Here is a 13704-nt window from a genome sequence, read left to right as displayed (position 1 = left end):
TAACTGACAAGTATTAATGAAAGTGATAAATTGAATGATAAATATTTCAAAATATTTTTTAAAGTATATACAGCACACTCTGACACAGAAACAGTGGATTTTCTGTTTCTTTTAATTTTTTGCAAAATAAAAAATCATGTTAAGTGTCTGGAGACAATTCTGCAACTTACTTTTTCCCTTAAGTAGTATATTATGGGAACCCTTCAAGTTTAATTCCTACAAATCAGTCCCAAATTTAAAAGCAGCTGCCTGAAATGATGTACCCATGGCTGAAATCAAGCTGGAATGCAGTGTTCCTGTGCTAATTGTTTACGGTCCGTGTCCATTCAAACTAATTCATTCTATGTGGTCAGCATCAGTGTAGTACTATTATTTAGTTTTGTGTTTACTCTTTCTACTATCACCTTTGGAAGCACCTTATTAGCGGTATAGACACACTCAGGTTGTTTCTAACTTTTTGTTTCAGACAACATTGCAGTAACATCTTTACGCACATCCACATGCATTTTCACAGTATTTCGATTGCATAGATATCTAAAAGTGGAATAATTGGGCTGAAATGTATGAACATTTAAAATCTTATGAAGTTTTTACCAATTATACACCTACCGAAAGTATAGGCTTGTCCTTTTATACACACTGGGTAGCACTGAATATTATAGATTTTTTAAATTCTCACCAGTTTTTCAGTGAAGAGTATTAGCTTACTATTTTAGTTTTTATTATTTGTATTTCTAGTATGGCAGAAGTTGTGTTTTCAGGACACTTGTACACTTTTTTCTCAAATTTACCTTTCTGTTCTATTTGTTCGACATTTTGTTACTGATTTAGAGATTATCTTTGTTAGTGGTAATGATTTTTTGTTATGTTATATATGTGTTAAATATTTTCTCCCAGTATATAACTTACTTATATGTCTTGTTCCATATAAAAATTTTATATTTCTGAAAAGTCATACCCATTTATCCTTTCCTTTTTAATTGTGTTAGTTAGAAAGCCTTCCATTTTAAAATTATTTTATAATATTTGGTTCTTACATTTACATCTTTCATCTTTACAGAATTTCTTTGGACATGATGTGAAGTAGAATGTTAACATGCTTTCCCCAAATTATCCTGATAGCTTTTCTTTTTTCTTTTTCTTTTTTTATTTCAAGTTTTCATTTAAATTTTAGTTAGAAACTAACATATACAATAAAACTGGTTTAAGGTATAGAATTTAGTGATTCATCACCTACATATAACACTCAGTGTTCATCACAAGTGTCCTCCTTAATACCCATCATCCATTGTAGCTCATTTCCCACCCTTCTTCCTCCCAGCAATCCATAAGAGTCTCTTATGGCCCAATATCTTTTCAAAGATATTCAAATCTTATACTATTTTCACAGTGGATTTGAAATGATAATTAGAATATATCCTTCCAAATGAATCTATTTGCCTATTTAAGAAAAAAAAAAAAAACAACAAACTGCTTAAATTACTATCACTATATCTCATACTCATATGTTAGGGCAAGTCAGAAATCATTTTTCCTCCAAATATTCTTGGCAATTCTAGGATAGTTTCTCTTAGATTTGAACTTTAGAATTAATTTTGTAGGATTATGCTAAAGTTATAGAGCAAATTTTGGGAGTGTCTACATTTTTTCAATGTTTGAGAGCAGCATAAATAAGAATTACCTGGTGCTTGAAGACTGGGACAAAATTCGCCATAAAACCATTGGTGTTGAGGGCCTTTGGATTTGGAGGATGCCTATGTTTTGTGTATTTACTCTTATGTCCTTTTCATCTTATATATTTAAATGTGTTTATTTTAATTTTAAAATTGTTATGTGATACAATAAATTTTCTTTTGAGTATCATGCTTTTGAGACTAGTATAATATGCTCACATATGCCATATATTCAGTTTTGTCATTTCCTCTTTAACTTAAGATTTATTCAGAAATGAATTTATGCATTTTCCAAATGATTTGATAACTTCTCACTATGTTATCTAGTTATTTTACTCTATTTCCACACAATGCAGCTTTAATAATATCTACTTTTAGGAAGTTATTGGAACTTCTGTTGACCCTAGCATAGAAGAACTTCTATAAATACTGCAAAGTCATTAGCAAATGATATGAAGTCTCTACTTATTGGGCTCAACGCTGTATGTGAAGCTGTGTTCGTGTGTGTGTGTGTGTGTGTGTGTGTGTAAAATCAGTTCTAGGAGTTTTAGGTTAAAGGCTCCTGAAATTATTGTTATTTTAATTTCTTCTTGTATTTCTGTCAGTTTGTACTATATTTGTATTGATCTTTTATTATTCAGTATATGTGAGTTCACAGCTGCAAGAACTATTTGGCAGATTGGATCTTATTCAATATAAACTATTCCTTTTTATTTACAAATAATTTTTCCTTAAGTTCCATTCCACACTAGTTTCATATTTACATCCTTAAGTTGTCTGTTGGCATTTGCCTGTTACATTTCTTCCACATTTTTCTCTTTTCAACGTATCTTTGTGTTTTGCCATACTCTCTAAACTTCCAAAGTCAGGTTCATATAAAATTCCAAAGACAGTGATATTAATCAACCACAGTTTTTTCTTTCAAACTTTTTTTAAACCAATTTTCTAATGAGTTTTACAAAAACATGACATGCTCTAAACTAGCAGTATTTTTTATTTGTGACACAAGATGTAGCATAAGATGAAGGAAGGTAGTGAAGCAGGTAAATCAACAGAAATGTACAGTATGGCCCTTGACTTTAAGGGGCATATCTCCTATACAAATAGAAAGAACAAGTAAATGCCAATAGTATGGGACTTATAATTTGTGTGATACTCAAGGAAGGAAGATAATGCTTACCAGAATAGTCGGGGCAACCTTCACAGATCTATTTAGTTAGCACATGAAACGAATACCATTTTGTATTAGTACTACAAAATAGTATTTTGTAGGAGAATAACATAAACAAAAAACATTCATTCAATTATCCATTCGATTCAACAAACATTTAACAAGGAACTGCTTTTCCTAAGAACTGAAATGGGTGTTGGGAATATAATAGTGTACAAAAATGGCTCCATGAGGGGCGCCTGAGTGGCTCAGTTAAGCGTCCGACTTCGGCTCAGGTCATGATCTCACAGTTTGTGGGTTGGAGCCCCCCGTCGGGCTCTGAGCCTGGAGCCCCCCGACAGCTCAGAGCCTGGAGCCTGTTTCAGATTCTGTGTCTCCCTCTCTCTCTGACCCTCCCCTGCTCATGCTGTGTGTGTGTGTCTCTCTCTCAGAAATAAATAAAACATTAAAAAAAAAAAACTGAAATGGGTGTTGGGAATATAATATTGTACAAAACTGGCTCCACGAAGGGGGTCTGGGTTGTTCAGTTGGTTGAGGAACTGACTTCAGGTCAGGTCATAATCTCATGGACCATGAGTTTGAGCCCCCAACATACGACTCTGTGCTGACAGCTCTGAGTATGGAGCCTGCTTTAGATTCTGTGTCTCCCTCTCTCTCTCTGCCCCTCCCCCACTCAGGCTCTGTTTCTCTCTCTGAAAAATAAACACTTAAAATTTTTTAAAAAATAATGGATCCATGAAATGAAACTTAGTGTCTACCTGGAGATGATATCAGCTGAGTAGGTAGAAAATTACTTTCTGTAACCATGAAATGAAGTGTGGGATCAGCAGCAGCAGGAAAATCAAGTTAGGGGGACTAGGAAAGGTTTTCCAAATGAAAATTAAACTGAGGTCAAAAGAAAGAATAGGTTATAATCCTGCAAGAGGGTATGTGGGAGGAGTTTATTAGGCAAAGAGTCTGTGCAAAGGCCCTGTGGCAGGGGAAACTTTTATTGCTTTGCCTCTCTTTGAAGCTAGAATGAAAAGAGAAAGGGGTACATGGCATGAGAAGCAGTGGGAGATACACTACAGCTGGCTGAGGTAGGTCTTTTAAGCCAGGTTAAATTTGTTCATTGTCCTTACAGTGGTAGGAAACTGCCTGCCCTCAGAGCCCAGCACTGCTGCTGTGTCTTCCAGGGCCAGTGTGAACATTCTGTAACACCCGAGGAAGCAGCTCAAGTTGGAGGCCATGGAGAGGACCAAGGTCCCACAGGGCAGGAGGCTGCAGAACTTCACAGTTCTGCATGTAGAATGCCTGCCTGCAAGGATGCCCTGGGAGTAAGTGTTCCAGCCAGCCCTTCCGGGACCCCAGATCCTGTGCTGGGAGCCCCAGGTCCTGTGCCGGATTCTAAAGGCTGTAGGAAGAAGTTCACTGAGGAATTATTTTAAGTGCAAAGTGATGGGTAACTGCTTCCAAGTCTCAAGAAAACACTTTTCTCCAACCAAATAGGTTTTAGATTTTTCAGACTGTTCCTGTGGCCTGGTCCTATAGCCAAAATTCTATAGAAATTGATGAGTTTCTACTGAGATAAGGAAACTGGGTGAAGGGGTAGACTTTAAATAATAATGGCCTGATTCTTTTGGTAAAGTGCTTTTATACTCAAGACAAACAAAAATGTGACCGCCAAATACAGTCTTTTGTAAGCAAATTACTAGTATTTCTATACCTGGAATATTATGTTTATTTTATTAACTGGATATTTACATAGTGGGAAAGAAAACATTTCTGTTAAAACACTGAATATTTGTAATTTTTTGTTCCTAAGATTTTTATACCACAACAAAACTTGTTCTTTTCTCTTTCTCATGAATTTATAGCTTCTATATGAAGACAAACATAAAACTGGGGGAATAATGGCTTTATTAAGCAAATGATGCCTTGATTTTCTAATGAGAAGGTTGTTTTATTAGTAACACTAAACACAAGAGCTGTTTGTTAGCAAACTTGTTTGGATAGATTCACATTGTGTATTAGATTGCCCAATTCTACGTAAGAAGCAGACTTTTTTCCTTATCTTCTTAAGTTCCCCTACTTTATAGTTGTGGTTGTACTTAAACACACACACACACACACACACACACACACACACACACGACTACATTATTTCATGTCTTTAAAAAAAAATGTTAAGGGGCGTCTGGGTGGCTCAGTTGGTTAAGCGTCTGACTTAGGCTCAGGTCATGATCTCACAGTTCGCAAGTTCAAGCCCGGCGTCAGGCTCTGTGCTGACAGCTAGCTCAGAGCTTGGAGCCTGCTTCCGATTCTGTGTCTCCCTCTCTCTCTGCCCCTCCCCTGCTAATGTTCTGTCTGTCTTTCTCTCTCAAAAAATAAATAATATGGGGCGCCTGGGTGGCTAGGTCGGTTAAGCGTCCGACTTTCGCTTAGGTCATGATCTCGCGGTTCGTGGGTTCGAGCCCCGCGTCGGGCTCTGTGCTGACTGCCAGCTCAGAGCCTGGAGCCTGTTTCAGTCTGTGACTCCCTCTCTCTCTGACCCTCCCCTGCTCACGCTGTCTCTCTCTCTCTCTCTCTCTCTCCTAGAAATAAATAAAAATATTTAAAAAAATAAATAAAATATTTTTAAAATGTTAAAAATATTTTTCTAAATTTTTAAACATGCTTATTTTTTTTTTTTTTTGAGAGAGAGAGACAGAGTGCAAGCAGGGGAGGGGCAGAGAGAGAGGGAGACAGAATCCGAAGCAGACTCCAGGCTCTGAGCTGTCAGCACAGAGCCCTAGAGCCCTATGCAGGGTTCAAACTCACACAGTGAGATCATGACCTGAGCTGAATGCTCGGATGCCTAACCAGCTGAGCCACCCAGGTGCCCCTAAAATAACTGTTTTGATGTTTATTTATTTTTGAGAGAGAGACAGAATATGAGTGCAGGGGGAAGCAGAGGGAGAGGGAGACACAGAATCTGAAGCAGACTCCAGGTTCGGAGCTGTCGGCACAGAATCCGATGCGGGGCTGAAACTCATAACGGCAAATCATAACCTGAGCCTAAGTCAGACACTTAACTGACCGAACCACCCAGGTGCCCTTTAAAAAATGTTGAATGTGATCTTCAGAACACTACAAATGATTAAAAACAGAATAGTGTGAAATAAAAATAAAAAACAAAGTGATAGGAAACCACTGCCAAAATATTTAAATAGAGTAAGGATTTGAGTTTGCCATACAGGGAATTGGTTTGATCAGTATTGGCACTTTAAGAGTATCTCTCTAGCTGGAAGGAATCTCCCCGAAGCTCCCTATGCTAAGAATGGATCAGAGGCATTGAAAGAAGCCATAAGGGAAGGAGGCTACTGCAGGAGTGGAAGTGAGAATTGATAGATTTGTCTAGAATGGTAGCCATTGAAATGGAAAGAACTGTTTGTAGTCGAACAATATTTAGGAGACCGAATCAATAGTGCTTTAAGATGGATTAGATATAGGATGGGGAAAGAAATGGATGTGTCAAGGAATGACTCCAGGGTTTCTGTCTCCTCAACAGGGCATGGAACAAGGGGAAATCATAAGGTTTGTCCTGGACATGATCATAGTCATTGAGAATGAAGTGTACATGCGTGCAAGTAACGACGATGATATCATTGTGACAAGCAGCTGAAAATGCATAAGGGAGCTGGTACAATACAAATGAAAATTAAATCAGCTAGGAGGAGGCAGGAAAAGGGTAACAAAATTCAGGCCATAATTTTTAGAGTCATACACAGCTAGTTTTTGTACGACCCCTTGGTGATTTAAAAAAATGCATAATTACCACTCAGAGTCTTGGATTTCTCATTTTAACACTGTAAAATCGTATCCACTCACAGGGCTCTTGTGAGAGTTAAATGGGATAATGTGGTTGAAGTGTCTAGTTCAATAAGCGCTTAATAACTTTTTTATTTTTTAAGAGGGAAGGGAGAGAATGTCCCATTTTCAGTCTGTGCCGCAACCTCATATTATTGCTTATCATAGTCGCTGTTTCAGATGTTTGGGAAGAGACAGAAGGAGATGAGATGAGTTGTCTCCAAAGACCTTTATTAGTTACCTCTGTTCTCTCAGCACTAGTCCAGCAGGCAAGCATTTTCCTCGCATACTCTACAGTAACATAAATGTTGAACTGAGATTAAAAAAGTATTAACCTGCTTTATGAAAGTTGTCTAAATTGTCTCCACACAAAACACAAGTGAGTTTCCATTCAGTTTGATAATCAAATATATGGAGCTCCGGGGGCATGAAAATTCCCAGGCTAAATAGCCGATTGGTTTATGCCTAGGAAAGAGCTGGCTTCCTGGCTGTCCCATGTCAAAATACCCAAAAAAGCAAACCCTAACCCAAAGTAGGGCAATAACACCCGAATTTGTAGACTGTGAGGAGACCATTCTGGGTTCTGACTTCTCGTAGAAAATTAGGAGATCTGACAACACTGGCTGTCTTCCGCTCTCTGTTTCACACAGTTCTTACTACTTTGTATTTACACCTGGTCCTTTGTGTTCACTTATATTAGCTTCCTGGACCTTGCATTCATCCCAGTGCATAACCCAGACATTACTTTCACTGACTCCAGTTCTTAAGCTGTCAGGACGAGACCACCTGGGTTCAAATCCTGGCTCTGATATTTATTATCTGACCATGGAGAGTTATGTAGCCTCCCTAAACTTTAGGTATTTTAATCCATAAAATAGGGATATTAGTATTTAATTTAAAAGCTGTCATGCAGATTAAAAACATAACATTTATAAAGCTCATAGGACATTACCTAGCAACAGATTAGTGTTCATGGCAAGGTACTGAGGAAGTGGGTAGATACTTGTCTTAGATGTTCTTCTGAAGGGTTTAGTACATCCAAATAAATATCTTCAGAGGTCTGACTGTTCTCAGAAAGCCACTCCAAGTAATCACCACACATTCCCTTGAGATTCTGTTAACTAGTGTTTATGAATTACTCAGCCACACATTATCAACACAAAACTTGAACATTTCTAACTTGTGTTTTCTGTTTTTGTTCTCTAGAGGACAGCTCAAATCTAGGCTCTGGAAAGGCCTAGGTAAGGCCCATTCTAGGACTCTACAGAAGAGGCCAGCACTTTAATGCAATTTCAGTACTTCCAAGAAGATATTAGTACTTGCAAGCCACCATCCTATCTCATTTATTTCATTTAAAGTGTTTTACTCCTATAGTTATGCTCCTTGAGTTAAAACGTTGTCCCTTGTTTGTTAATTCTTATAAGTTATCATAATATAAATGAGTTCATTGGAATTTTAGAAATTGTTTAAGGAAGCACTACATGTGAGAAGAAAATTTGAGCATCATATAAAACAAAGAAAAGAAACAGAAAATTTTTTCTTCACCCAATGCTTCATTCCTTTCCCCAATATAACCATATTGTCAGCGTTAGGTTATATTGTTCCAAACAGAAAAAAAAAAAAGGTTTACTCAAATATACATGTGTATGCATTTTTTAATCATAAATGGAATCATACTAAACATGGTTTTCTATAAAACTTTATGTAAATATATACATATTAATATTTGGCTGCAGTATATTCCATTACATGGGATATTACGCATACATAAATCTTTGTAACAAATCCTCTATTTTGAGGCATTACAAATAATGTCACAGTGTGAATACACACATGTATTTGTGTATCTTGTCATACTTTTCTTTCAAGACATGTTGAAGACCTGAACTTATATGCCAGTAACAGCTGAGGTGGCAAAACAGAGGTATAGGACATTGAACACACGGGGAAATAAGAAAGTCTGGAGCAATTTCCAGATTTCTTTCTTGGACATATGGGTATGTAGGATGACATTCATTGAAGTAAGGAATACCACAGAGTAGAAAGTGGTTTTCATTGGGGAAATGATGGCTTCAGTTTTTCACGGATAAGTTTCAGTCGTCCATGGAGCATCTACATCAAGCCTTCTTGTGAGTAATTAGATATAATTGCCTGAAATTCAAGAAACGTGTCTTGGCTGCCAAGTTTGTTCTGCAGCAGACTATGAAAAAGGACAGTGTCAGAAATTAGTAGCCTAGTCAAGGAATCACTTAAAGTAGGATTCCAGATGAGTTAGAAAGAAAGAATACAGTTCTATTATGGCTTGAATGATAATATTTACAAGAGAAAAGGAGACTATATCCACTCTGAAATGACTTACTGCTATGTAATAGCGATGTATTTCACTTAATCCAGGCTAACTTCATATCTCTGTGTCCTTATATTCTTTCGTTTTTAAATTATGGAAAGATCATTATTTTTAATTCTTCAATCTGGTCAGAAAAACCACATGTTAATTTCAGGAAAATAAACATACTCTTATGTTATATGTGTTTTTTGTTTGATCCACAGCGCAGTTGGAGGGCAACTCTGCTGAAAAGAACAGCAAGGGCTGAAATTTGCAAACCTGAAGCTACAAAATCCTGATGAAAACGTGTCAGCCAGAGATGGAAACAGTGTCTGTTATAGAAGCTTTACAAGAGATGGTGGCCTTTCAGGAAATTGTTTCTCAGGAGCTTTCTGACTCTAAGTCTGATTCTGATTGATATGAAGAATTCAGGTTTTTCTTTAGTCAAGAGGCAAGAACTTATTCCAAAACCAGAATAAGGAAAACCAAAACCAGCCTTGAAGGCAAAGGAATCCCCCACTTAGTCTCTGGAATCCTTCATCCTGGCTGGCGTCACCAGCTTGTCAATCAAAAACAAGTCACCTGTGTCTGTACCTACCTAGTCACATGTTTCTGAAACTACCCAGTCACCTGGGGCCAGAACTCTAATTGGAATGAGGGGAAAAGCAGCATTCTAACACTGCCTGGGGACATCCTTTCCTATTTCTTGCACAGCAGACTTCCAGTGTAGAAAATGAGATTTTCTCCCAAGCTTGGTTTTAGCTTAGAACAAAAACATACAGTACACTTGGATTACGGTAAAATGCTGGTGTGGAAGAACACATAAGAACACATGATTTGGATCTGACGCTCAATTCTCACCTTCTCATTCTATACTACTTAACAACTGGGCAAATTGTTTTTACTAAAAAGGGACAGAGGCAGTTGAATTCAACTTAGTAATGTCCAGACCAGCATCATGTACTTGAGGACAGCAGTCGTTTAAGTATTATTCAATAATAATAATAGAGATGAAGGTACAGTGAAGCTGGAGAAGAAAAGAGTTCTATACATTTATAAATTTGAACAGATAATTGAACTAAGTGGGTCTTTGTGGCAATGGTGTCATATGTGGGTTGAGAAAGGTAACTTAGGCCAAACTATTGCTAATTCAAGTATAAGGTAAGAAAAGAATCTTATTTGTTCAGATGAAAATGTGGAAGGAGAAGGAAAGAACACTGCATTTGCTAATGAATGCTGATAACTTTAGGTCAAAATATAAATTCTCTGGTTATAAATTAGATTATTTTTACTGTTTCAATTAAATTATTGGTATAGTAATATTAATCGCACAGTACTTGTTTTAGTAGAACGAGGCTGAAGATATTCAGCAATCGAGAAGAAAGTGCATCACATCACATCTCTCTAAAGTGTATTTAGAGGTGTTTGATAAATATTGAAGTATGATATTGAATTGCATGCAATAAATACTTTGTACTTATGATTGAAATCTATAGAAAATCTTCTCTATGGGACACTTGTCAAGTCTTAATTAAACTCTTATATCATGTTTCTTGTGGCCCTTACTTGAAATATGCTATAGAAAACTCAAGGTCCTGTGGAAAGAAACCAAAGTGGAGAACATATTCAGACAGCTTTCCAGTGGATGTCCATCAGAACTGTTCCTAGTCAATTGTGACTGGCTACTATTACACAAGAGAGACATTTCAGTGGCCTATATGATACTATATTACAAGGTCAGCTTCACTTTAATAGAAAATGCTTTGGAAGACTGAACTGATATGAGTTCATCAAAATAAAACAGACATCTGCAATCAAATTCTATCCAGGGAATATTCTCAGCACTTCAAATTGTAGACACCTCCCCCTCCCCCCCCGCAAAAAAAAATCTATCCTAGGGATAGAGGACTCAATTATCTGTGGGAATCAGAACTCATCACCTAATATATCATCTAAAGGACCATCAGAGATCTTAAAGAAGCAATCAGAGTGACAAAATCAGTGTCTGAGTTCATGATTTCTCTGGGTCTTTTAGTTGTCAATCTTAGCATGGATCATTTGGGTTCCATCATTTTTTAAAAACTTCAAACTGACAGATATTTATAACAAAAAAGTTAAGAAGGAGGGAGAACATGAAGGAAACAAAAAGTAAATACTGTAATTTTAATATTCTAGAAGCTTTTAACCTGCTGTTTTGCTCTTTTAATGTACATGGCTTATTAGGGAAAAAATGAAAGACTTTAGTAGAAAGTGAGAAAGATATTGCATATTGCCAATGTGTCAAATTAGAATAGATTGCAAGGAATTTCTAACAGTTCTTACCTAAAAGACTCACTTTAACTTTTGAAAGAATAAGCCTTATTAAGAAAAATGTCGTTGTAGTAGTCAAACTATCCAAGAAAGCTGAAGCCACTCTAGGTCTTTACTCCAGAAAGATTTAGTGTAAAAAACTATTTCGTGGATGATATAATTATTGAGGAACAAACAGGAGAGTAAGGTAACAGAAGGTAGCCATTTCTATGTCAAAGGCAGGAGGAACAATGGCAGGTAATGTTGTCTCTCTGGAGGGAGCCAGAGCTATGGCAGAAATAGCTTGGTCCTAACTGGCACTTCAGAGTGAGGGAACAAGTTACAGTGAAGCAGGCACTGCTAGAGACACCACAGGAGCAGAAGTAAAGGGGCAGACCAGCCAGGCTTCTCTCTTCCTTCTTCTGCCCTCTAATCTTTGGCCAATTCCTGCCTGTATAAGTCCCCTTGGGCTGCCATAACAAACTACCACAGACTGGGTGGCTTATGAAGCAGAAATTTGTTTTCTCACACTTCTGGAGTCCAGAAGTCCAAGATCAGTGTTCCTGGTGAGGTCACTCTTCTTAGCTGGTAGATGATCATCTTCTTGCTCTGTCCTCACACGGCCTTTGGCCTTTCCTCCAGGCATGGAGAGTAAGAGAGAGAGAGGAAGAGAGGGAGAAAGACAAAGAGCCCTCCAGTGCCTCCTGCTTATAAGGAACACTAATCCTATCACATCAGGGCCCTACCTTTATGAACTCATTTAACCTTGATTTTCTCCTTCTAGGCTCTATCTCCAACCCTAGCTGCCTTTGAGTTAGGGCTTCAGTTATGAATTTTGGGGACACACAAACATTCAGTCTAGAACACTGCCTTTGACTGAAACACCAATGGGCATGGGACCCTGGGTAATGTCCTGAGATACAGAAAAGGTAGGGAAGGGGGAACAGGTCTGAGGGTATTAACCAGTACAATATCCCTGAGTATTATATTATTTTACTCTGACTTTTTATTGAACCTAGAGAAAAACAAATAATAGAATTGAGCAGACTTAAATATAACCTGGTGAAATATATATTCTTTAATTATTGTAATGGCAGATTACTATATGCCAGTAGATTTAATAGTTGTAATCAAATTCTTAGCTATGGAAATAGCTAATTTATCATCAAAAATACTTCCTTCTAAACCTGAAGGTTTATAATTACTGAAGCATTACAGAAATTTTATTTCTAGGTAACAAAAATTTGTCTGCCTGAATGGAAAAAAAAAACTGTTATAAGAATAAACTAAAAACAGGATGATATTCTCATAAACTGGAAAACACGTAAAAGTAGGTTGGCTTCAAGATTTCCATATTAATCCCTCATCCCATCCACTTATATAGTTGTAACTCATATAGCTGCCAAATACAGAAAACTAAAATTCCTCACTTAAATAGCACCAAAAAATTAGAAAGCCTACTATCATTGTTTATGAAAGGGGTAAGTCTTTTATCCCAATCAGTATCCTAAATCTGAGAAGTCACACACAATCCAGCCATGAAAGCACAAGTCTCATTTCTAGTTAATATACTGGGTTTGCAAACCTTCATAGGAGAAACTACAATTGCTCTCCAGATCAATCAAGACACTTTTAGGCTATACTCAACAGATACCGTTTTAGGTGACAAAGGAGGAATGCAAATGGATAATCAAAATCAATAATAATCAGTTTATATAAAGAGCACAATGGCCCTTTAAGTGGGATTTCCTGAAATGCAGCACCTTTCCACTTAATTTTGATCTCAATGAATAATCCAAGACCTGGCAGTATATGTCAAAGTCTTTAAAAAGTTCATACATTTTGATCCATAATTTCGTTTCTGGGAATTTAAGGAAATAAAAAGTCTGGAAAGGATTTATACATTAAGGTGTTCATCAAGTCATTATTTATAATATTACAAATTAGAAACAATCCAACATTGTTGACAGTATGACAATGCTTATAGAAGCCATGCTAGAGCTATGATGGATTGCTATATAATCAATAAAAACTGTGGATCCAAAGAGAATTTGTAACATGAAACAAATAATTAAAGGGTACTATTAATGTTATATGAATATCTGGGGGGGAATGAAGCTAATGTTAATAGTGGTTGTTTTTGAGTTTTAGGATTATGAATGGTCGTCCCTCCCCCCCACCCCCCGCCCCGTAATGCTTATTTTCCACATTGACTATCTAATACTTCAGGGGAAGAAAAAGTTCTATGAAAATAATCACTATTAGTACCTGACACCTTTCATCTTATCTGGCATCTCTCTAGTCTCTTTGACTGGTCATAGCAGTCCTGGGGGCCAAAGATAATGGGAGCTCAGCTACGTTTTTGGCCAGCTTCTCACTGCTCAGTGCGGTCCTAGCCTCCTCAACTAAATCCACAG

This window comes from Hyaena hyaena, unplaced genomic scaffold, assembly GCF_003009895.1.
Source record: "Hyaena hyaena isolate Hyena2069 unplaced genomic scaffold, ASM300989v1 scaffold_1116, whole genome shotgun sequence".
Taxonomy (NCBI): Eukaryota; Metazoa; Chordata; class Mammalia; order Carnivora; family Hyaenidae; genus Hyaena; species Hyaena hyaena.
The sequence above is the reverse complement of the archived record's forward strand: the minus strand, read 5'-3'. Positions refer to the sequence as shown.